Source organism: Lolium perenne, chromosome 6 (assembly GCF_019359855.2).
Source record: "Lolium perenne isolate Kyuss_39 chromosome 6, Kyuss_2.0, whole genome shotgun sequence".
In the NCBI taxonomy this organism is placed as follows: domain Eukaryota; kingdom Viridiplantae; phylum Streptophyta; class Magnoliopsida; order Poales; family Poaceae; genus Lolium; species Lolium perenne.
Window position 1 is genome coordinate 141768641 of NC_067249.2, and position 23235 is coordinate 141791875.

The 23235-nt window shown below is 45.2% G+C and overlaps 1 pseudogene; it reads left to right on the forward strand.

The window, feature by feature from the left end:
* The first annotated feature begins 532 nt into the window (after positions 1 to 532).
* On the forward strand, positions 533 to 2890 carry LOC127326490 (phenylalanine ammonia-lyase-like; annotated as a pseudogene).
* Positions 2891 to 23235: the final 20345 nt, after the last annotated feature.

Below are 23235 nucleotides of genomic sequence, written 5' to 3' on the forward strand. Positions count from 1 at the left end.
CCTCAAATTCAATCCAACGGGCCTCTCTTTGCACACAGAATTAGAAACAAAACTTTGCTATATTTAAGGAGACACGGAGAGGGAAAATCATCTTGGCGCCAAATTTGAGGGCTGATTTTCAGTAGTACTGTTCGGGTACAGTAGTAACTAGTACTGCAGAGGATCCACGCCCAAAACGGGCGTGGATCCTCTGCAGTAGTAGTTACTACTGTACCCGTACAGTACTAGTGAAAATCAGCCCTCAAATTCAATCCAACGGGCCTCTCTTTGCACACAGAATTAGAAACAAAACTTTGCTATATTTAAGGAGACACGGAGAGGGAAAATCATCTTGGCGCCAAATTTGAGGGCTGATTTTCACTAGTACTGTACGGGTACAGTAGTAACTAGTACTGCAGAGGATCCACGCCCAAAACCACCGTTGGTCTTGGCCTTGACCGGCATTCGTGCGCGTGCCAAGTCCATTCCCGTTCCTATTTAAACCTGGCACCCCCATCCATTTCCGCTACTGCGCTCTAATCTTCTTCAGCCCATTCAGTCAGTGCAACCAGTAACTCCTTCTCTTCAGCCGGCTGTAATGGAATGCGATAATGGCGCCCAATGCACGGCGGCCATCCAGCACGCCGACCCGCTCAACTGGGGGAAGGCCGCGGAGGCGCTGACGGGGAGCCACCTGGACGAGGTGAAGCGGATGGTGGCCGAGTACCGGCAGCCCATCGTCACGATCGAGGGCGCCAGCCTCAGCATCACCAAGGTCGCGGCGGTGGCCGCGGCCGGCGACGCCAAGGTGCAGCTCGACGAGTCTGCCCGCGCGCGCGTCAAGGCCAGCAGCGACTGGGTCATGGACAGCATGGCCAACGGCGTCGACAGCTACGGCGTCACCACCGGCTTCGGCGCCACGTCCCACCGGAGGACCAAGGAGGGCGGCGCCCTGCAGAGGGAGCTCATCAGGTTCCTCAACGCGGGCGCGTTCGGCACCGGCTCCGACGGCCATGTTCTGTCCGCTGGAGCGACGCGCGCGGCCATGCTCGTCCGCATAAACACCCTCCTCCAGGGTTACTCTGGAATCCGGTTCGAGATCCTCGAGGCCGTTGCCAAACTGCTCAATGCCAACGTCACGCCGTGTTTGCCACTCCGAGGCACCATCACCGCCTCCGGTGACTTGGTCCCGCTCTCCTATATCGCCGGTCTCGTCACCGGCCGCCAGAACTCGGTAGCGGTTGCACCGGATGGCAGGAAAGTGAATGCCGCTGAGGCGTTCAAGATTGCCGGCATCAACGGTGGCTTCTTCGAGTTGCAGCCAAAGGAAGGTCTTGCCATGGTGAATGGCACAGCCGTCGGTTCTGGTCTCGCCTCAACCGTGCTCTTTGAGGCAAACATTCTTTCCGTCATGGCAGAGGTCCTCTCTGCCGTGTTTTGTGAGGTCATGAACGGCACCCTGGACAAATAGAGGCTGCTGCGATCATGGAGCACATCTTGGAGGGAAGCTCCTACATGAAGCTTGCAAAGAAGCTTGGCGATCTTGACCCACTGATGAAGCCGAAGCAGGACCGGTATGCGCTCCGCACATCACCACAATGGCTTGGTCCTCAAATCGAGGTTATTCGTGCTGCAACCAAGTCAATCGAGCGTGAGATCAACTCCGTCAACGACAACCCACTGATCGATGTCTCCCGCGGCAAGGCGATCCACGGCGGCAACTTCCAAGGTACACCCATTGGTGTGTCCATGGACAACACCCGCCTTGCCCTGGCCGCTATCGGCAAGCTCATGTTCGCGCAGTTCTCAGAGCTCGTGAATGACTTCTACAACAACGGACTGCCATCCAACCTGTCCGGCAGCCGCAACCCGAGCTTGGACTATGGATTGAAAGGAGCCGAGATCGCCATGGCCTCATACTGCTCCGAGCTGCAGTTCCTGGGCAACCCGGTGACCAACCATGTCCAGAGTGCCGAGCAGCACAACCAGGACGTGAATTCGTTGGGTCTCATCTCCGCGAGGAAGACCGAGGAGGCCATTGAAATCTTGAAGCTCATGTCCTCGACGTTTTTGGTTGCCCTTTGCCAGGCCATCGATCTTCGCCACATCGAGGAGAACATCCGGAGCGCCGTCAAGAGTTGTGTGATGACAGTGGCAAAGAAGACATTGAGCACAAACTCCACCGGTGGTCTTCATGTCGCTCGCTTCTGCGAGAAGAACATGCTCCAAGAGATAGACCGTGAGGCGGTTTTCGCCTACGCCGATGACCCATGCAGCCAAAACTACCCACTGATGAAGAAGCTTCGTGGTGTGCTCGTGGAGAGAGCTCTGGCCAACGGCGTTGCTGAGCTCGACATGGAGACCTCCGTCTTTGCCAAGGTCACCAAGTTCGAGGAAGAGCTACGCACGGCGCTGCCCATGGCGGTCGAGGCCGCACGTGCCGCGGTAGAGAGAGGCACGCCTACGACACCCAACAGAATCACCGAGTGCCGCTCGTACCCTCTTTACCGGTTTGTGCGTGAGGAGCTCGGAACCGTTTTTCTTACCGGCGAGAAGACACGTTCACCGGGGGAGGAGCTGAACAAGGTGCTCGTGGCCATCAACCAAGGCAAGCACATTGACCCGCTGCTCGAATGCCTCAAGGAATGGAACGGCGAGCCCCTGCCCATCTGCTAAACTGAGACCAAACTTGCATGGAGGATATCAATTGGGGTACAAAACTACAAACACGATAACCTTCTATGTTAACTATTTCTGTTTCTAGCTGAGCTTGGCTTGTCAAGCAGCTAAAGCAAATTCAATTTTAAGTTCCAAAGTATTATGGACCATTTTTTTCTGGGATTTGCTAGTTTTTCGAACTTCGTGCTCAGTCAAGTCCTACACCATTTAAATTGTATCGTAATTTGTGCTAGTTATGAGTTGCAACTGAAATTTGATGATATCATCTGACTGAGAAATAGTCACACACTTTTTTTCTTCTCTAACTGATCGATGTTCCAGTATTTGGGACGACAAATACATTAACACGGTTATGAGTCACCAGATAGTTTATTTGGCCGATTGTCTGACTTGGTAGCCACCTGGGTTCGTTGTACCAACCGCAAATGTATAGTGACGGCCACACAATTATATATGGATGGCCATGGTGCAAACCTGATGACTTAGCGCGCATGCATATGTGTAGTGTAGTATTTCCAGTACGATTATTTTACTCCGTGAACCAAAAGTCCTCCTAATTTTATAACTAAAAAAGTTTTTGTTTGATATGAAACACTTTTTTATGAACAGTTATTAACTAGGTGCTTGTACGAATCATATGTATTCTGATTTCTGATCATAGTTTGGTTTAAACAGTGGTAGTGATTATGTTTTAAAAAATGATAGCCAGCCGGTAGAATAACATATATAGCCTAGAAGCCTATAAGGAAGGGTGGGTAACTGGGTATCCAGGAAGGGTTTTTCTTGGAACCAAGATCATTCCAATAATGATCTAAAAAAAATCTCTCAAAGATGTTGATAAAAAGATGTAAAATATTACTCCCTCCATCCATAAAAAGATGTTGATAGGTTCATCTAAATTAGTACGTATCCATGCACTAAAAAATATCTAGATACATTTAAATTTAGACAAACTTTCAATGTATTTTTATGGAAATAGGTAGTATTATTTGTCACAATGTATACATACCTTTTTGTAAACATGCCGTAATACAAAAAGATTATGTCAATTTTTCAATCCACATAACTTCGAATTTGTAGTAAATTGTATTGTGCAGTTCTGATATAATAAAAGGTAACCATATTTTATTTTTTGTCTAAACGTGTCTTTCAATGAGATTACCTACTATTTATTTCCAAAGAAAATAAATATTCATAAAAAGGATTTACCTTTGGAAAATATTTGAACCTGGTTTTCACAATTTTTCAGATCAATATAATTACTGTATTTCAATTATTAATACTATTCACATTCATCTGTATGTTTCTGGTTTTGAATAAAGTAAGTGTGTCATATTCTAAAACAAGACTCAAATAAATTCTAATATTCATAAATTCTAATATTCATATATTTGTAATATGAAATTAAGATATCAAAACAAACTATTAAGTGCAGACATATGTTGTACTACATGAGTGAATAATTTTGTGAACCAGTATGTGGTTAGATTGTTAAGAGGATGGCTGCCCACACGTAGTTCACAAGGGATCAAACTCCAGATTTAGCATCATGTGTGTCTCATTAAAGTGCAATACTTGTTCAGTGGGAGGTGTTTCTGTCGGTAGCGAGGTGCCCTTGGTTACTTAGATCAGAGGCAACTCGATATTACATAGAAATTGTGTTAGTGCGCAGGTGTGGTGGTGAAGGTGCCTACATTGTAGGCAATGTCTATAAATAAAAATAATAATAGAATTACTAGAAAACATATAGCCGGCATCCATGATGTCATAGTGTGGTGCATTACCCCTTCACGAGATATATGCAACTGTTGGTTAGATATGTTTGTCGTATATGCAAATTCAGGGTGGTTTTCACCTCCACCAATTATGTACAGTTTACATGCATCTGTGGGGATCTTCGGATCGTCAAGGAGCTTCATCGGCAGTTCATCCTACTTCTTCGTCTCCGGGACGGATGTGGTCTTTTCGACCCGTTCGGCGACTTCCCGTCCGCAATCAACAACGTCAAGCTAGCTCAGGGAGGAGCGGCAGCGGCGGCGCGCCGTCGACACGGTCTGGAGGTTGAAGATGAAGGGCTTCTCAAGGATCTCGTTGTAATTTTCGTTTTTCTTGAGCTGTTTTGTACTGTTCGGTGTTTCTTTTAATGCCAGTGTCCTATTCGCAAAAAAAAAATAGGAGCGCACCAAGAAAATGAATTAGTTTTAATACTAATATGTGAAAATGCATGGGTTGTCGACTAGTGCTCTTAATGTTCTATCTTGTTCATTTAAGCCCACCTTAGCTAGTTCTAACATACAATAAAATATGAATACTTTATTTTGATATATTTAAAAAAATTAACCATTACACCCAGCTTCTGCATAGTTAGGATGCACACAACCGATCCAAGTCAAAAGTACAAACTCAACCGGCAAATACATATCAAAGATTGGAAATTGTGAGACTGGTAATTAAGGTGACATAGGGCCTATCCGAAGATTATGTTGTCATCTATGTTGGGACAAAGTATCCATCGCCACGTCCTCCAACCATGTAGGCATCTTCATAAAAAGGTCGCGATGCTCCACATGTTGTAGAGGCGACCATGTATAAAGCATAGTTGTACATCAGTAGATAACCTACATGAGAGAACATTTACTTTAGAAAACATAATTACATAAGAACAATAAAAGTAGAAATTACACAAAGAAAAAAATAATTACATAAGAACAATAGAAGTAGAAATTACATAAAGGCCACCACAAACTATGAACACTCTAACCTCTTCTGACAAAAAAAGAAGTGAACAAACTAATAAACTAAGTAGCGAGGTGCCAATGCATGGTTTCATCCTGTTTTTTAGGCACTAGCCATTTCTATTGTGCGCCTACACGGTTTGCAACCCTAAAATCGTGTAACTTTTAAAAGAAATTTTGTTCATATGTCTATCTATGAGAATGGATGTATTTGTTTTGTAAAGACCAAACAAACACATTGACAACATGGTAGATCCATTCAAATTTAGATAAAATATGCAACATCTTTTTGAGACCGAGAGAGTACATAAAATATGTCCCAGAGCCGGAGGTGCCCATCGACTCAGGCTGCCTCTTCTCCACTAGGTAATACCACCATGCTTGGAAACTCCTCAAAGGGGAAGGTCTACATGTCATAGAGCTAACAGGGCTCGCGGCAATATCTCTATCTCTTTATTTTTCTTTTAGGAGAACTAGAGAGATTTTATTCATCAGCAATGTTTATAAGAATACAAATAATATCTGGCAGATCTAAAAGCCACACATGGCGGCCTACAGGAAGAGTAGTAGCTATTTACAAGTTTATGTGCATCCCATACATAACCCTTCATTCATGCCCAAATACAACCAACCTCGCTGCTCTATTTACTGAAGAACCATCACTGAATGGCAGGACACCTTGTTCTTCAAGTTTTGGATGACATCCAATCAAAGGAAGCCTGAATTTTCTGAACGTGGAGGTCAAGCGCTAGAGAGATGGCCTCATTGCACGCGAGAGCTTATAGACTTGCAGGATCTGTGAGCCCCTCATAAATAGTGGTGGATGCTCCCATGTATTTTCCTCTATCATCTATGCAAATAGCAGCTATAGCTCCATGATTTTCTTGACGTGATAAACCTCCATCAACAATGACTTTTACACTACCTGGGACTGAAGCCTTCCATTTCTTATTCCTGGTTTGTATAACCTTCTATGCCTTTTGCACCCAGCTAGCACGATGAACTCAAGGGGGAATGAGATTTGGCTTGGTGGAATCGTAGATCAAGGCCTCCTCAAGCTTTTCCCCAAAGGGATTTGAGTTTGATTGGAGAAGGAGGGAGATCTGAAGGTTTTGGAGCTCAACAATGAAGTATGAGAGAGAGAGAATATCTTGAGCTTTTGCACTGGTCACCTTACCCCTTCAAGGAAGAAGGGCTTATATAGTCTTCCCGAGAAAATATCCGTTTGAGAAGTCAGAGTCGATGCACCCGGCAGAGGACCCGACAGTACCAAAAATTTCGGTATATCACCCGGCAAGCCGGGCCACATACCGGGCTACCCGACAGCAGCACCCGGTATGCCGGGCTGTGAGCCGAGTTTCCTGGAGCTGCAGTTCTTCCTCCCTTCTCGGAACAATTATACCTCTCAGCATTTTGGTGTGAAGATTATGTGGTAGGATGTGTATATGTGGCTTTGGCAACATTCCCTTTAAGCTCATTGAGACAGCCCCTCTTAGTAGAGCGGTGATTCCTATAGACTCCAACATAACCAATAGAGGAAAGAGCCAAAACACCGTCACTTCTTGAGAACATCAATTGGGGGGTCTCTCGCCACCTTGCATCCTCGTATGCCGACTAAAAACCTTTCTCACCACCTTGCAACCTCATATGTGGACTAAAACCTGTTTATATACTTATAGAAACCATTAGTCCACACAATAGCTTCGGTGTCATTGTTAACCAAAATAACGGTTAAGGGTAAAATACTGTCAACACCCGGATTTTTAAGTCCGGATGCCTATTATGTCATACATCGCAATCCAGGAATATTGTTGTTGCAAGTCATAATACTTAAGTATCACAGTCATCATTCATTACAAACCATATTGTCTTACAATTGGAATCACATCATCCATATTACACGAATAGTTGATCTATTGATCAACGAACAAACACAAGTTCATAGCGGAAGCGTAAGATACAAGGACTCTCTAGTCCACAGGTCAACGCTTGACGTCGGAAGACTCCTAGTTGTCGTAGGCATCCTGCTGGTCATCTCCTTGTTCATCTTCATACTCTGGCCATTTGAATAGCCAGGGACAAAGCCGTGAGTACTTCAAGTACTCGCAAACTAATACTAATGTAAGTGCTAGACATTTCTAGTAAGGTTTGCTAAGCTCTAGTTTATTTGCATAAAGCCAATTTTAGTTCACAAGTATTTGAGTAAAAGCTTATTCTTGTGCTAACTAACTCAAGTGGGAACATTAGTGTCATTCCCACCATTCAAGTGGTGATTTCAATTCAATTCACCACTTCACAAGTCATTTCACCCATTTCATTTCAACATCATTTTCAAGAATTTGACATCGGAAACTGTAATGGCCTTTCCAACCGTCCGTAACCGTGGACGCGGCTATTCGAATAGATTTACACTTTGCAGAGGTTGCACACTTGTGCCACAACATTTGATTTCATCCGTCGGGATTACCCCGAATCATCGTAACACAGTACGCGGATCATCAACCATAACCTTTCACTTACAAATCCTAGTATGAGCACCTCTCCCCATGAGCTTGGCCTCCCAGTGAAGACCAACTGTCAACATGGGAACTGCACAGGGCTTGACCGTACAATTCACCTCAATTCACATTATTTCTCAACAACGGAGGTAGCCTCAAGCGTAACCCCTATGATGTGTGTTCAGAGGGAACCCATACTAAGATGTATAAATTTCCAGTTAAGCCCTACCCATAATCAGGTATTATGGGGGTACTCAATATTGGAAAGGTATCGCATTCAAACCAATATCCTGTTTATCAAAAATCACCATCTTCTCTTGTTCATATTCACCTTCAAAAATCATTCAATGGAATGCGTCACCATTCCAAGGTTTCAAATTTCAGTTCAAGTCACATTGTTCCCAGCTAGAGTAGTCAAGTTTTAATCATTAGCACTAGCTCTAAATCATGAGGGGTGCTATCTTGCTTTGCTTGATTGAGACTAACTTTACTACTCTAGTAAACTTCTTTACTTTGACCAAAGTTAACTATAACAGTACCCTTGGAAAACAACAAGTAAAACTTGTAATGTAGAAACTTGGGATAGACTTATCGTAAGAAAAGGTAAGACTATGGTGCCTTGCCCCAAAGGGCTTTGCACTTTGCAAGAATATTAGCTTGCCTTGGTAGTTCTCAAAGTTCTCCTCCTCCTCCTCTTGGTAGCAACCTTCTTCCTCCGGGTATTCTCCGGTGCTAGCGTCTAAATTTAAATACGAGTATAATCACTCAACTAATTCAATGGCTATTCCATATATCACATATATTCACACAAACTATTCTAAGCACACAATTAATCTAATTATGGGGCATTGATTGTGTTGCTTGAGGAGAAATAATTTCCTTTGATTTAATATGTAAATGATAGTTTCCATAGGGTTCTTGAGAAATAATTTCCTCTCATTGAAATCTTCTTAAGATTTAATTTCTCAAACAATCATACATGCACTTATATTGACCTAAGTCAAGCGTTCATTATCATCATTTGAGAAAATGATTTAAATGAGGTAGACCACCTCATACCATTTAATTATGCTACAAATGATTTAAATCTTGAAGTAATTCATATAAGAGAGTTTGGCCAGGGGTCCAAACATCACATGAATTCATTTGGGACAAGATTTAAATGAAGTAAACTACTCCATATGATTTGCATAATAGTTTTGGACAATATCACTTAACTAAACTAGCCATATTGTCCATTAATTAAACTAGGGCATGATCATGCAAAGTGACCACACCATTTTCTTGCAGAAACAATTAGTATAAGTCAAATGTGAGCTATTGGAGTTGGAATTAACTCAATATCTTTTTTGGTTGATTTTTAATAATTATTTGAATAGGGCAAAGTCCTGGCTTCATCTTTTTATCAGATTAATTCTACAACAGATCTTGAGGTGGGACCAGTGGCATATGGTAGATCTTTTTCATAGCTTTCTAACAATATAAAATTTGTTAAATTTGGCCTAGCCAAACAGATTCTATTTAATTTCAAAGTTGGAGCCAGTATTGAAATTGTTTGAATTCATTTAAATGGATTTTGAATTAAAGGGCCGGCGGGAAACGAGTTTGGGCCGAAACGGTTTGAAAAAGGGAAACACGTCCCAGCAACGCATCCAGTGCGCGTGGGCCTGCTGACAGGGTGGGGGCCACAAGTCAGCGGCTGTTCCACGCCGAATCGGTACGAGCGACGCGGCGCGTTGGATTAGAAGGCAATCCAACGGCTCACCGTCGTCGTCTTCTCCGACGAGAGAGGGTTACGAGCACGAAGGCGCTAGGGGGTCGGAGGGCTAACCAGAGCTCCAGCAAGGGTTGGCAGTGTGCGCGAGGTAGTTGTCGACGATGAGGAAGCAGCCTGTAGCAGTGGCGTCGCTCGAGGAGGCTCCAGTCGACGGTGATTGCTCCAGGGCTTCCGCTGCTCCGATCTTCCAATTGGCCTTGCTCCGGCGACGATCGAGGTAGCTACTGGCTTGAGGAGAGGCAGTGGAGGATGGGGAACGAGGTGGTGTGCTCAATGGCTTCCAGGGAACGCTCTATTTATAGAGGCGAAGGGGTGCTGCGGGGTAGGGTTGAGGTCGACCATGTCGTGGCGATTCCGGCGAGGTGTTGGGCTAGGCAACGGTGCGGCAGCGTTCTCCTCGTCCAGGCGAAGCTATAGGTGGTGACGGCACGGTCGGGCGACGTCTGTGGGCGACACATTGCTTCCGTGTCGAGCGGCGGCGTCTATGGGATCTTCTTCGTCGTCTCCGGCGGCAGCGGTCTAGGGTCGGGTCGAGCGCGTGTCTGGTGGGTCTGAGGTGTCACGGCGATGCTCAACGCGTTGCAAGCGGGGCTAGAGCGAGTGCGAGGCGGTGGGGTGGCGCGTGGCCAGTGACATCCACGCGCGACGCGAGCGGCACCTGGCGGCGACCTTGGCGCGCGATCTCCGGCGAGTGGTCGTCGCTTCCTCGACCAGGGCTGGTGTAGGCGGTGCTAGGGTGGTGTGGTGGCGAGGTTTGGCACGATGGCCAGGGCAGGAGAGGAAAGAAGAGAGGGGAGGTGCGTCGGGGTGGCGACATGGCCGGCATGGCCATGCCCTAGCTTGCCCTCCTCTCTCCTTAGGTTTGCTATGCATCATTAAGTGAAAGAGGGAACCAGGGGACCAAGTAGGATAGGTTTGGGGTAGATTAGAGTTGGGTAGATCACTATTTGAAATAGTGTCAACTAGTTCCATATTTGGAATTTGTCATTTTTGTCCAAATTTGAGTGAATTCAAATGGTTGCAAGACTTGGATTGTGTGTATTTGGTTAAGTTGTATTTGACCAGAGAAGATGAGATGTGGTGGTGGAATTGTCCAATTCAAAGATTTGCAAAAATTGCTAAGTGTGAGAATGTTCCACTTATTAAAAAGTTCCAACTTTGGATGAGCATAGCATTTGATCTAAAAAGAATTTGGCATGGTGATCTTTACAAAAAAGTGTTCACCTTGATGTTGTCTTGGATGAGGTGCAAAGATTTGACAAAGTTTAGTTTGAAAAATTTGAATTGCAAGGGCTCAAAGTAGGGATCAGACTATAATTGGCAGATTTGACCATTATCATATGTGAGCCAAATTTGAGTTTGAAATTCATTTGATTTGTGTTTCTTTGATTCCAAAAGTTGTAATAAGTGTTTAGTAACATTATTCAACTAATGGTGAAGACCAAAATGGTCTAGGGTCAAAATTTATAAAAATGGCATAAGCCATATGTGAGGGTTTTAGGGTTTTTCTTTTATTTGATTTCTTTCTCTTTTTCATTTATTTGGTTGGTGATCTTCTCATGATCACATTAGGGTTTTAGAGTATAGCACATACACATAATAACAATCATCATGGCATAACAATCAAATGCACAAGTCCTATGCATGGCACTATATGCAATTTAAAAAGTTTTTGTTGGTTTGAAATTTTGCTCTCTGGAATTCTTCTAACTTTCTTTTTATTGAAATTTGGGATGTTACAAACCCTTCCCCCTTACAAAAGATCTCGTCCCGAGATCTAAAAGAAAGTTAGGTACTAAAGAGATCTGGGTACTCCTTCTTCATGAAGTCTTCACGTTCCCAAGTGGCTTCATCTTCAGTATGATTGCTCCATTGTATCTTTAGAAACTTGATGCTTCGGGTGCGGGTGGTTCGGTAAGCTTCCTCCAGAATGCGAATCGGCACTTCGCGGTAGGTCAGGTCCTTGTTGATATCCACCGAGCGGTGATCGATGTTCTTGAACACTTCAGTCTTCTCAGGGACTTCGAGGCACTTCCGGAGGAGTGAGATATGAAACACGTCGTGTACAGCCGACATCTCTTCTGGCAACTCCAGTTGATAAGATACTTCACCTCGGCGGTTGAGGACTTTGAAAGGTCCGACATATCGGGGTGCGAGCTTTCCTTTCAGCTGAAATCTCTACATTCCTTTTAAGGGGGTTACCTTGAGATAGACGAAGTCTCCGATCTCGAAGGTCATCTCCCGACGTCTCTTGTCGGCGTAGCTCTTCTGTCTTGATTGCGCCATCTTGAGGTACTCGCGAATCTTGTGCACTTTCTCTTCGGCTTCACGAAGAACATCTGGGCCAAAAACTTGGCTTTCTCCAACTTCCGACCAGTTCAGGGGGGTACGGCATTTCCTTCCGTACAAGGCTTCAAAGGGGGCCATCTGTAGGCTAGCTTGATAGCTGTTGTTGTAAGAGAATTCTGCATAAGGTAGGCAGTCTTCCCACTTGGATCCATATTCCAGTACACATGCTCTCATCATGTCCTCCAGTATCTGGTTGACTCTCTCAGTCTGTCCGTCGGTCTGAGGGTGATAGGCGGTGCTGAAATTCAGACGGGTTCCTAGTCCTTCGTGCACTTTCTGCCAGAATCTTGAGGTGAACTGTGATCCTCTATCCGACACTATCGACTTCGGGGTTCCGTGCAGGGCGACTATTCTGGAGATGTACAGTTAAGCTAACTTTGGGCCTTGGTATGTGGTCTTGACGGCGATGAAATGGGCTACCTTGGTCAGTCTATCGACAACTACCCATATTGAATCATTGCCTTTGCTGCATTTGGGCAGTCCGGTGATAAAGTCCATTCCTACGGAGTCCCACTTCCATTCTGGAATCTGCAATGGTTGTAGCAGTCCAGCGGGTCGTTGATGTTCTGCCTTGACTCTCTGACAGATGTCACACTTGGCGATGTAGCTGCCGATTTCTCTCTTCATTCCATGCCACCAGAATTGCTCCTTCAGGTCTTGATACATCTTGGTACCTCCGGGGTGGATTGAATAAAGGGTGTCATGGGCTTCTTGCAGGATGACTTGCTTCAAGTCTGAGTCCGATGGTACGCAGAGACGTTCTTTGTACCAAAGAACTCCGGCTTCATCAACAGTGAATCCGGGGGCTTTTCCTGCGGCTATCTGTTTCTTGATTCCGTCGATGCTAGCGTTGTCCTTCTGGGCTTCCTTGATTTGGCTAACCAAGGTGGGTTGCAGTTCTATGCTGGCTAGGAATCCTTCACTAACCAGTTCTAGGTGAAACTGTTCAAACTCTTGATACAAGCTGGGCTGCTCGGTTGCGATCATGGAGTTCAACTGACACGGCAGTCGACTCAAAGCATCCGCTACCACATTGGCCTTGCCGGGGTGGTAGTGAATCTCCATGTCGTAATACTTGATCAATTCGATCCATCGGCGTTGTCTCATGTTCAGCTCCTTCTGGGTGAAGATATATTTCAGGCTCTTGTGGTCGGAGTAGATCTCGCATCGATTACCCATGAGGTAATGACGCCAAACTTTCAAGGCTAGGACCACGGCTGCAAGCTCGAGGTCATGGGTTGGGTAGTTCTGTTCATGTTGTTTCAGCTATCTTGAAAGGTAGGATACAACTTTGCCTTCTTGCATAAGTACACATCCAAGACCAGTATTGGAGGCATCGCAATATACGTCAAAGGGCTTAGTGATGTCTGGCATGATCAGGATTGGGGCTGTTGTCAGTCTACTCTTGAGCTGTTGAAAGCTCTCTTCACATTTGTCAGTCCACTCGAACTTCTTGTCCTTCTTCAGCAGTTGGGTCATTGGTCGAGCGATGCTCGAAAATCTTTCTACAAATCTGCGGTAATATTCGGCTAATCCAAGAAAAGCGCGGACCTCGGTTTGGGTGGTTGGGGCTTGCCATTCCATAACGGTTTTGATCCTGGCGGGATCTACGGCAATTCCTCCTGCAGACAAGATATGTCCCAGGAATCCTACTTCCTCCAACCAAAACTCACACTTGTTGAACTTGGCATACAACTGGTGGTGTCTAAGGGTTTCTAGGACAGTCTCCAAATGCTGCTCATGTTCCTCTTCGGACTTGGAGTATACAAGAATGTTATCGATGAAGACAACGACAAACTTGTCCAAAAAGTTCATGAAGATCTTATTCATGAGATTCATGAAATAAGCGGGTGCATTGGTTAATCCAAACGACATGACGTTGTACTCATACAACCCATATCTGGTGGTGAAGGCAGTCTTTGGAATGTTGGTGGCTCGGATCTTCAGCTGATGATATCCAGTTCTAAGATCTATTTTGGAGAAAACTTTGGCTCCGGTTAGCTGATCAAACAAGTCTTCTATCTTGGGTAGGGGGTATTTGTTTTTGATGGTGACATCGTTAAGCTTACGATAGTCCGTACATAAACGATTTTCACCATCCTTCTTGTCCACAAACAAAACTGGGGATCTCCAGGGGGATGCACTAGGTCTAATCAGACCCTTGGCTAACATATCATCTATATGTTTCTTCAGCTCCACAAGTTCTGTTGCATTCATGTTGTAGGCTCTCTGGGCTATGGGTCCAGTTCCGGGGATTAACTCGATGATAAACTCGATATCCCTATCCGGGGGCATACCGGGTAGATCATCCGGAAACACATCAGGGTAGCGACAAACGACCCTGATTTGATCCAGAGTTGGCTTGGATACGCTTTGGTTGCAGGTGAATTTTCTGGGTAGTCTTTCAGAGACATGTTCTACTATGATACCGGTGCTGCTAGTCATGGTGATGGCTTTCTTGGCGAAGTCTATCAATCCATTGTGTTTTGACATCCAGTCCATTCCTAGTACGACTTCCAAACCTTTGGTTCCCAGAATGATTAGATTGGCATAGAAATCTACATCATGGATTTTGATGGGTACATTTTTGCAAAATTTTCTGGCTTTGGTGGTTGATCCGGGAATTTGAACTATCATAACATGCTTCAAACTGATGGGTTGAATTTTACTTGTTGATGCAAAGTCTTCAGTGACAAAAGAATGAAATGCTCCGGAATCAAACAACACTCTGGCAGGGATGTGGTTGACAGAAAACATACCCATTACAACATCTGGTGCTTCCTGGGCTTCTTCGGCGTTCATGTGGTAGAGACGGCCGCTGCGGTTATTGGGGTTGTTGGGGGCGAACTTCTTGCCGGTGGAGACACGGCGTTGCTGCTGAGCAGGTGCAGCGGTGTTGCCGGCGAGCTTGGCGAGCCTCTTGGGACACTCGTTGGTGTAATGCCCCACTACACCACACTCATAACAAGTGATGGTGGCCTTGTCCTTGGTCGCAACGGGAATGGCGTTGCTTCCGGTTCTGGGAGCGGTGTTGGGGTTGTTGTTGTTGTTGTTGTTGGGGGCTCTGGGCGGAGCGCGGTTGTAGTAGTTGTTGTTGTTGTAGCCTCCTGGCTTGGAGTTTCCTCCACTCCGGTTTTGATAACCGGGGCGCGAGTTCTGCATCGGGGGCTTGTTGTTGTTTCTCGGAGTGAAACCTCCGCTTGAGCTGGGGCGATACTTCTAGGCATTGCTAGACCCACTTTGATGCATCATACGACGCTTGCGGTTCTCATTGGCTTGGTTCAGCTTGCCCTCCATCTGGATGGCGGAGTCAACAAGGGCTTCAAGGTCGGCGAAGGGGATGTTGACAAGGACAATCTGCATCTCATCATGCAGTCCGTTCAAGAATCTCTCCTGCCTCTTCTTGGTGGTGTCGGTCTCATCGGGGGCGTACCTTGACAGTGTAAGGAACCTGTCGCGGTATTCTACCACCGTCAAGCGACCTTGCTTCAGTTCACGCAACTCATCCCTCATCTTCTTGATAAGACCCGGGGGTACATGGTACTTGCTGAACTTGAGTTTGAAATCCTCCCAAGTCATGAACTGACCTCCGTTCATGGCACGGGTGCTTGTCCACCAAGCGCGGGCTGGTCCGGCGAGATAGTGGGTTGCAAACAAAACCTTCTCGTTGGCTTCCACTCCGGCTACTTCCAAGTTATTCTCCATAGTCTGGAGCCAGTCGTCGGCGTCGAGAGGTTCTTCGGTCTTGCTGAACACCGGAGGATTGGTGTTCTGAAAGTTCTTGAGCTTGGATCCAGGGTGGTCATGATCTCCAGGGCCTTGATTGGTAATGTTCTGCATGGCTGCGATGTTGGCTTGGCGTTCAGCTCTTTCTGTCTCCCTGTCGGCAAGCAGGGTTTGCAGCAGTTGCATCATCGCATCGTTGTTGGTGCGATTGGGAGGGGCCATCTGAAGATAGAGAAGATCATGAGATAAGAGGGAAATTTCTATGGTTTATTTTGAGTAAGTTCGAAAACATTTGAAACTTGTAATCTTTTCATGACAAACATAACATTCATTCATTCATTCATCACATAGTACAAACTAACACACTCATACTACCATGGTTTTAAGAACCATTCTCATGCTACGATACAAAGGACGGGATACAACTCACACCTACATAAGTGAAACTAGTGCAACTACTCCTCATCCTCGACATCGATCGGGACGTAGTCGTCAGGTCCTGCCTCAAGGAACTCGTAGTCCTCCTCCTCGGTGAACTCGTCCTCCTCAAAGTCATCGTCGTCGCTCAGGAAGGCTCCTCCTCCCTGAAGGTCGATACCTCCGTCGTCGTCCTCCAGCTCTCTAATCTGATCCTCCTGGGCCTTAACAGTGGCCTCAAGAGACGCGATCTTGGCGCGAAGGCGCACAATCGTAGCGTCCTTCTTGGCACGCTGCTGGCGAAGGCTCTTGCGGTCGTTGTTGAGTAGCTTGATCGCCTCACCCTGCTCGACGATGTGAGCATGGGTCTGGTTCACGTAAGCGCGAGTGGCGTCGAGGTCCTTCTGAGTCTGGTAGAGCATGAAGTCCAGGTTCTCAGCATGGTGCCTCAACTGCGGGTGCGGCTGCAGCTCCATGGGCACTCCCATGGCATCACGCCTCACGAGATGCGCGAAGCACGAAGCGAGGATGCGCACGACGTTCTGTCCACAGAGGTGCACAAGTGCCTCCTGAAGGCCACGTGCGAGTCCGTCGAGCCAGTTGCTCTCGCGGAAGGAGAAGAGGATCCTCTCCGAGGTGGGAGGCTCCATCTTGCCCCTCAAGTCCGCAGTGATGATCCACTGCAACTCTCCTCCAGGAGTGTCGTCCACCTGAATCCCGTGGAACTCAGGGTGCGGGCGCTCGAGGAAGTCCGAAAGGGCGTTGAGGTCGTGCTCGAAGATCAAGCTCCCTCCGTTCCCAAGCTGGTAAAACTTGGTGTTGATGGGTTCATTCGGCTCCATCTGAAAGAGAATTGGATGAGTAAGTTAGAGAGTGCAAAGTGTGGAAATTTTTTAAGTAGATTCAAATAAGAAAGAACATGATTCATCAACTTTTGGAAAAGTCTCAAAGACAAGAGTGTAAGTAAATTTTCACAAATATTCTCTTCATTTGATTTCAAAGTTAAGTTTTTCGGAACGCCCATTCTAACTAAGGTCTTCTAAGGTCAAACAATGGCTCTGATACCAACTTGTCAACACCCGGATTTTTAAGTCCGGATGCCTATTATGTCATACATCGCAATCCCAGGAATATTGTTGTTGCGAGGCATAATAGTTAAGTATCACAGTCATCATTCATTACAAACCATATTGTCTTACAATTGGAATCACATCATCCATATTACACGAATAGTTGATCTATTGATCAACGAACAAACACAAGTTCATAGCGGAAGCGTAAGATACAAGGACTCTTTAGTCCACAGGCCAACGCTTGACGTCGGAAGACTCCTAGTTGTCGTAGGTGTACTGCTGGTCATCTCCTTGTTCATCTTCATACTCTGGCCATTTGAATAGCCAGGGACAAAGCCGTGAGTACTTCAAGTACTCGCAAACTAATACTAATGTAAGTGCTAGACATTTCTAGTAAGGTTTGCTATGCTCTAGTTTATTTGCATAAAGCCAATTTTAGTTCACAAGTATTTGAGTAAAAGCTTATTCTTGTGCTAACTAACTCAAGTGGGAACATTAGTGTCATTCCCACCATTCAAGTGGTGATTTCAATTCAATTCACCACTTCACAAGTCATTTCACCCATTTCATTTCAACATCATTTTCAAGAATTTGACATCGGAAACTGTAATGGCCTTTCCAACCGTCCGTAACCGTGGACGCGGCTATTCGAATAGATTTACACTTTGCAGAGGTTGCACACTTGTGCCACAACATTTGATTTCATCCGTCGGGATTACCCCGAATCATCGTAACACAGTACGCGGATCATCAACCATAACCTTTCACTTACAAATCCTAGTATGAGCACCTCTCCCCATGAGCTTGGCCTCCCAGTGAAGACCAACTGTCAACCTGGGAACTGCACAGGGCTTGACCGTACAATTCACCTCAATTCACATCATTTCTCAACAATGGAGGTAGCCTCAAGCGTAACCCCTATGATGTGTGTTCAGAGGGAACCCATACTAAGATGTATAAATTTCCAGTTAAGCCCTACCCATAATCAGGTATTGTGGGGGTACTCAATATTGGAAAGGTATCGCATTCAAACCAATATCCTGTTTATCAAAAATCACCATCTTCTCTTGTTCATATTCACCTTCAAAAATCATTCAATGGAATGCGTCACCATTCCAAGGTTTCAAATTTCAGTTCAAGTCACATTGTTCCCAGCTAGAGTAGTCAAGTTTTAATCATTAGCACTAGCTCTAAATCATGAGGGGTGCTATCTTGCTTTGCTTGATTGAGACTAACTTTACTACTCTAGTAAACTTCTTTACTTTGACCAAAGTTAACTATAACAGTACCCTTGGAAAACAACAAGTAAAACTTGTAATGTAGAAACTTGGGATAGACTTATCGTAAGAAAAGGTAAGACTATGGTGCCTTGCCCCAAAGGGATTTGCACTTTGCAAGAATATTAGCTTGCCTTGGTAGTTCTCAAAGTTCTCCTCCTCCTCCTCTTGGTAGCAACCTTCTTCCTCCGGGTATTCTCCGGTGCTAGCGTCTAAATTTAAATACGAGTATAATCACTCAACTAATTCAATAGCTATTCCATATATCACATATATTCACACAAACTATTCTAAGCACACAATTAATCTAATTATGGGGCATTGATTGTGTTGCTTGAGGAGAAATAATTTCCTTTGATTTAATATGTAAATGATAGTTTCCATAGGGTTCTTGAGAAATAATTTCCTCTCATTGAAATCTTCTTAAGATTTAATTTCTCAAACAATCATACATGAACTTATATTGACCTAAGTCAAGCATTCATTATCATCATTTGAGAAAATGATTTAAATGAGGTAGACCACCTCATACCATTTAATTATGCTACAAATGATTTAAATCTCGAAGTAATTCATATAAGAGAGTTTGGCCAGGGGTCCAAACATCACATGAATTCATTTGGGACAAGATTTAAATGAAGTAAACTACTCCATATGATTTGCATAATAGTTTTGGACAATATCACTTGACTAAACTAGCCATATTGTCCATTAATTAAACTAGGGCATGATCATGCAAAGTGACCACACCATTTTCTTGCAGAAACAATTAGTATAAGTCAAATGTGAGCTATTGGAGTTGGAATTAACTTAATATCTATTTTGGTTGATTTTTAATAATTATTTGAATAGGGAAAAGTCCCTGCCTTCATCTTTTTATCAGATTAATTCTACAACAGATCCTGAGGTGGGACCAGTGGCATATTGTAGATCTTTTTCATAGCTTTCTAACAATATAAAATTTGTTAAATTTGGCCGAGCCAAACAGATTCTATTTAATTTCAAAGTTGGAGCCAGTATTGAAATTGTTTGAATTCATTTAAATGGATTTTGAATTAAAGGGCCGGCGGGAAACGAGTTTGGGCCGAAACGGTTTGAAAAAGGGAAACACGGCCCAGCAACGCATGCAGTGCGCGTGGGCCTGCTGACAGGGTGGGGGCCACAAGTCAGCGGCTGTTCCACGCCGAATCGGTACGAGCGACGCGGCGCATTGGATTAGAAGGCAATCCAATGGCTCACCGTCGTTGTCTTCTCCGACGAGAGAGGGTTACGGGCACGGCGGCGCTAGGGGGTCGGAGGGCTAACCAGAGCTCCAACAAGGATTGGCTGTGTGCGCGAGGTAGTTGTCGACGATGAGGAAGCAGAATGTAGCAGTGGCGTCGCTCGAGGAGGCTCCAGTCGACGGCGATTGCTCCAGTGCTTCCGTGGCTCCGATCTTCCAATTGGCCTTGCTCCGGCGACGATCGAGGTAGCTACTGGGTTGAGGAGAGGCAGTGGAGGATGGGGAACGAGGTGGTGTGCTCAATGGCTTCCAGGAAACGCTCTATTTATAGAGGCGAAGGGGTGCTGCGGGGCAGGGTTGAGGTCGACCATGGCGCGGCGATTCCGGCGAGGTGTTGGGCTAGGAAACGGTGCGGCAGCGTTCTCCTCGTCCAGGCGAAGCTATAGGTGGTGACGACACAGTCGGGCGACGTCTGTGGGCGACGCATTGCTTCCGTGTCGAGCGGCGGCGTCTACGGGATCTTCTTCGTCGTCTCCAGCGGCGGCGGTCCAGGGTCGGGTCGAGCGCGTGTCTGGTGGGTCTGAGGTGTCACGGCGATGCTCAACGCATTGCAAGCGGGGCCAGAGCGAGTGCGAGGCGGTGGGGTGGCACGTGGCCAGTGACGTCCACGCGCGACGCGAGCGGCATCTGGCGGTGACCTTGGCGCGTGATCTCCGGCGAGTGGTCGTCGCTTCCTCGACCAGGTCTGGTGTAGGCGGTGCTAGGGTGGTGCGGTGGCGAGGTTTGGCACGGTGGCCAGGGCAGGAGAGGAAAGAAGAGAGGGGAGGTGCGTCGGGGTGGCGACATGGCCGGCATGGCCATGCCCTAGCTTGCCCTCCTCTCTCCTTAGGTTTTCTATGCATCATTAAGTGAAAGAGGGAACCAGGGGACCAAGTAGGATAGGTTTGGGGTAGATTAGAGTTGGGTAGATCACTATTTGAAATAGTTTCAAATAGTTCCATATTTGGAATTTGTCTTTTTTGTCCAAATTTGAGTGAATTCAAATGGTTGCAAGACTTGGATTGTGTGTATTTGGTTAAGTTGTATTTGACCAGAGAAGATGAGATGTGGTGGTGGAATTGTCCAATTCAATGATTTGCAAAAATTGCTAAGTGTGAGAATGTTCCACTTATTAAAAAGTTCCAACTTTGGATGAGCATAGCATTTGATCTAAAAAGAATTTGGCATGGTGATCTTTACAAAAAGTGTTCACCTTGATGTTGTCTTGGATGAGGTGCAAAGAGTTGACAAAGTTTAGTTTGAAAAATTTGAATTGCAAGGGCTCAAAGTAGGGATCAGACTATAATTGGTAGATTTGACCATTATCATATGTGAGCCAAATTTGAGTTTGAAATTCATTTGATTTGTGTTTCTTTGATTCCAAAAGTTGTAATAAGTGTTTAGTAACATTATTCAACTAATGGTGAAGACCAAAATGGTCTAGGGTCAAAATTTATAAAAATGGCATAAGCCATATGTGAGGGTTTTAGGGTTTTTCTTTTATTTGATTTCTTTCTCTTTTTGATTTATTTGGTTGGTGATCTTCTCATGATCACATTAGGGTTTTAGAGTATAGCACATACACATAATAACAATCATCATGGCATAACAATCAAATGCACAAGTCCTATGCATGGCACTATATGCAATTTAAAAAGTTTTTGTTGGTTTGAAATTTTGCTCTCTGGAATTCTTCTAACTTTCTTTTTATTGAAATTTGGGATGTTACAAATACCCTTACAATCTCCCCCTTTTTGGTTAACGATGGCAAACCGAGCTAGAGTCATACAAAGATATTATGATGAACTTAAACAAAAGTTTCCATAGAAGATATTAGGCAAGCTACCCCATAATGTGTGCACTTGGAGAATTTGTGTTTGAATGCAAAGTGCAACAATAGAGTATATGAGAAGCTCCCCCAATATCTTTAGGAAACAAGCATGACATAGACAAGATAAAGCTAGGATATCTAAGTCATAGAGATATAGCATAGCATAGCATAGCATAGATATTTAGATATCCAAGATACATATAGGATAGTACATACATTAGTAGGAAAAGCCTCATCAGTGGCGCACCAAAAATGGATTCTAGGTCTGCGCCACAGAAACTCCGCCACAAAAATAAGGTTTCTGTGGCGCACCAGCCCATGCGCCACAGAATTAAGGTTTCTGTGGCGCAGGTGTGCTTAGGTGCGCCACAGAAACGCGTGCGCCATAGAATTGGTTTTCAGTGCGCCACAGAATTTGCTTGTATTATACACGATTTTGTGCTGCCTGTTATACACATGTAGTTTATAGACAACAATATACAGGTTATATACAGCAACATTCAGATATAATATAAATATCATGTACATTGCACAGATATAACATAGACATCATCATCACATTACTTAGAGCCCGATCGAGATACATATATAGTGGCAAGTGTCAAATGTTTTGCATACAACTCTTAATTCATACAAAATTCACAATTTCGAGATACAAAGTAGTCTTCATCCGGTTCCTCCTTTGCTCCCTCATCTCTACCCACCAGGCTCGCTTGCATCGGGGTCTTCATCCAGTTCCTACTATGATGAAAATGGAAGAAAGTGAGACCAACAAGTCCGATGCACAAGAGAAATGGAATAAATGCCTCATACATTGTTGGTCAACACAAATATTAACATTCAGGGAGACCAAGTCCGATGCACAAGAGATTGATATTTGTTCTATCTTACCAGGCTCACTTACGCCACCCCCGAGTGTACGGTGACCAAACATTTTAATCATCGGCATTTTGAAAATACCAAAGCAAATGGAATGACAAAATGGAATAAGTGCCTCATACATTGTTGGTCAACACAAATATTAACATTCAGGGATGGCGTAAGTGAGACAAAGTCCGATGCACAAGAGATTGATATTTGTGCTATCTTACCAGGCTCACTTACGCCACCCCCAAGTGTACGGTGACCAAACATTTTAATCATCGGCATTTTGAAAATACCAAAGCAAATGGAATGACAAAATGGAATAAGTGCCTCATACATTATTGGTCAACACAAATACTATGGTCAGAAACCATAGTTGCAGTATACACCGCAGTATACTTTGCAGAAGGGCCCCCTTTTCCCGGCCGCCGTTCCATGAACGGGTCCTTGACGACACAACAACGCCGATCTGCCTCTCCGGCGCAGAACCACGGCAGTCCCAGCCGCCTCCCTTGCGGCCACAAGGGAGGCGGCTTGGACTGGCGTGGTTCTGCACCGGAGAGGCAGGTCGGCGTTGTTGTCTCGTCAAGGACTCGTTCACAAAACGGCGGCTGGGGAAAGGGGGGCCCGTCTACAAAGTATATTGCGGCGTATAGGTGACCAAACATTCTAATCATCGGCACTAAAATGGAAGAAAGAGCCAAGTGGTATCTCAACTAGATATCATATGCCTCATACTTTGTTGGTCGAAAGAAATATTAACATTCCG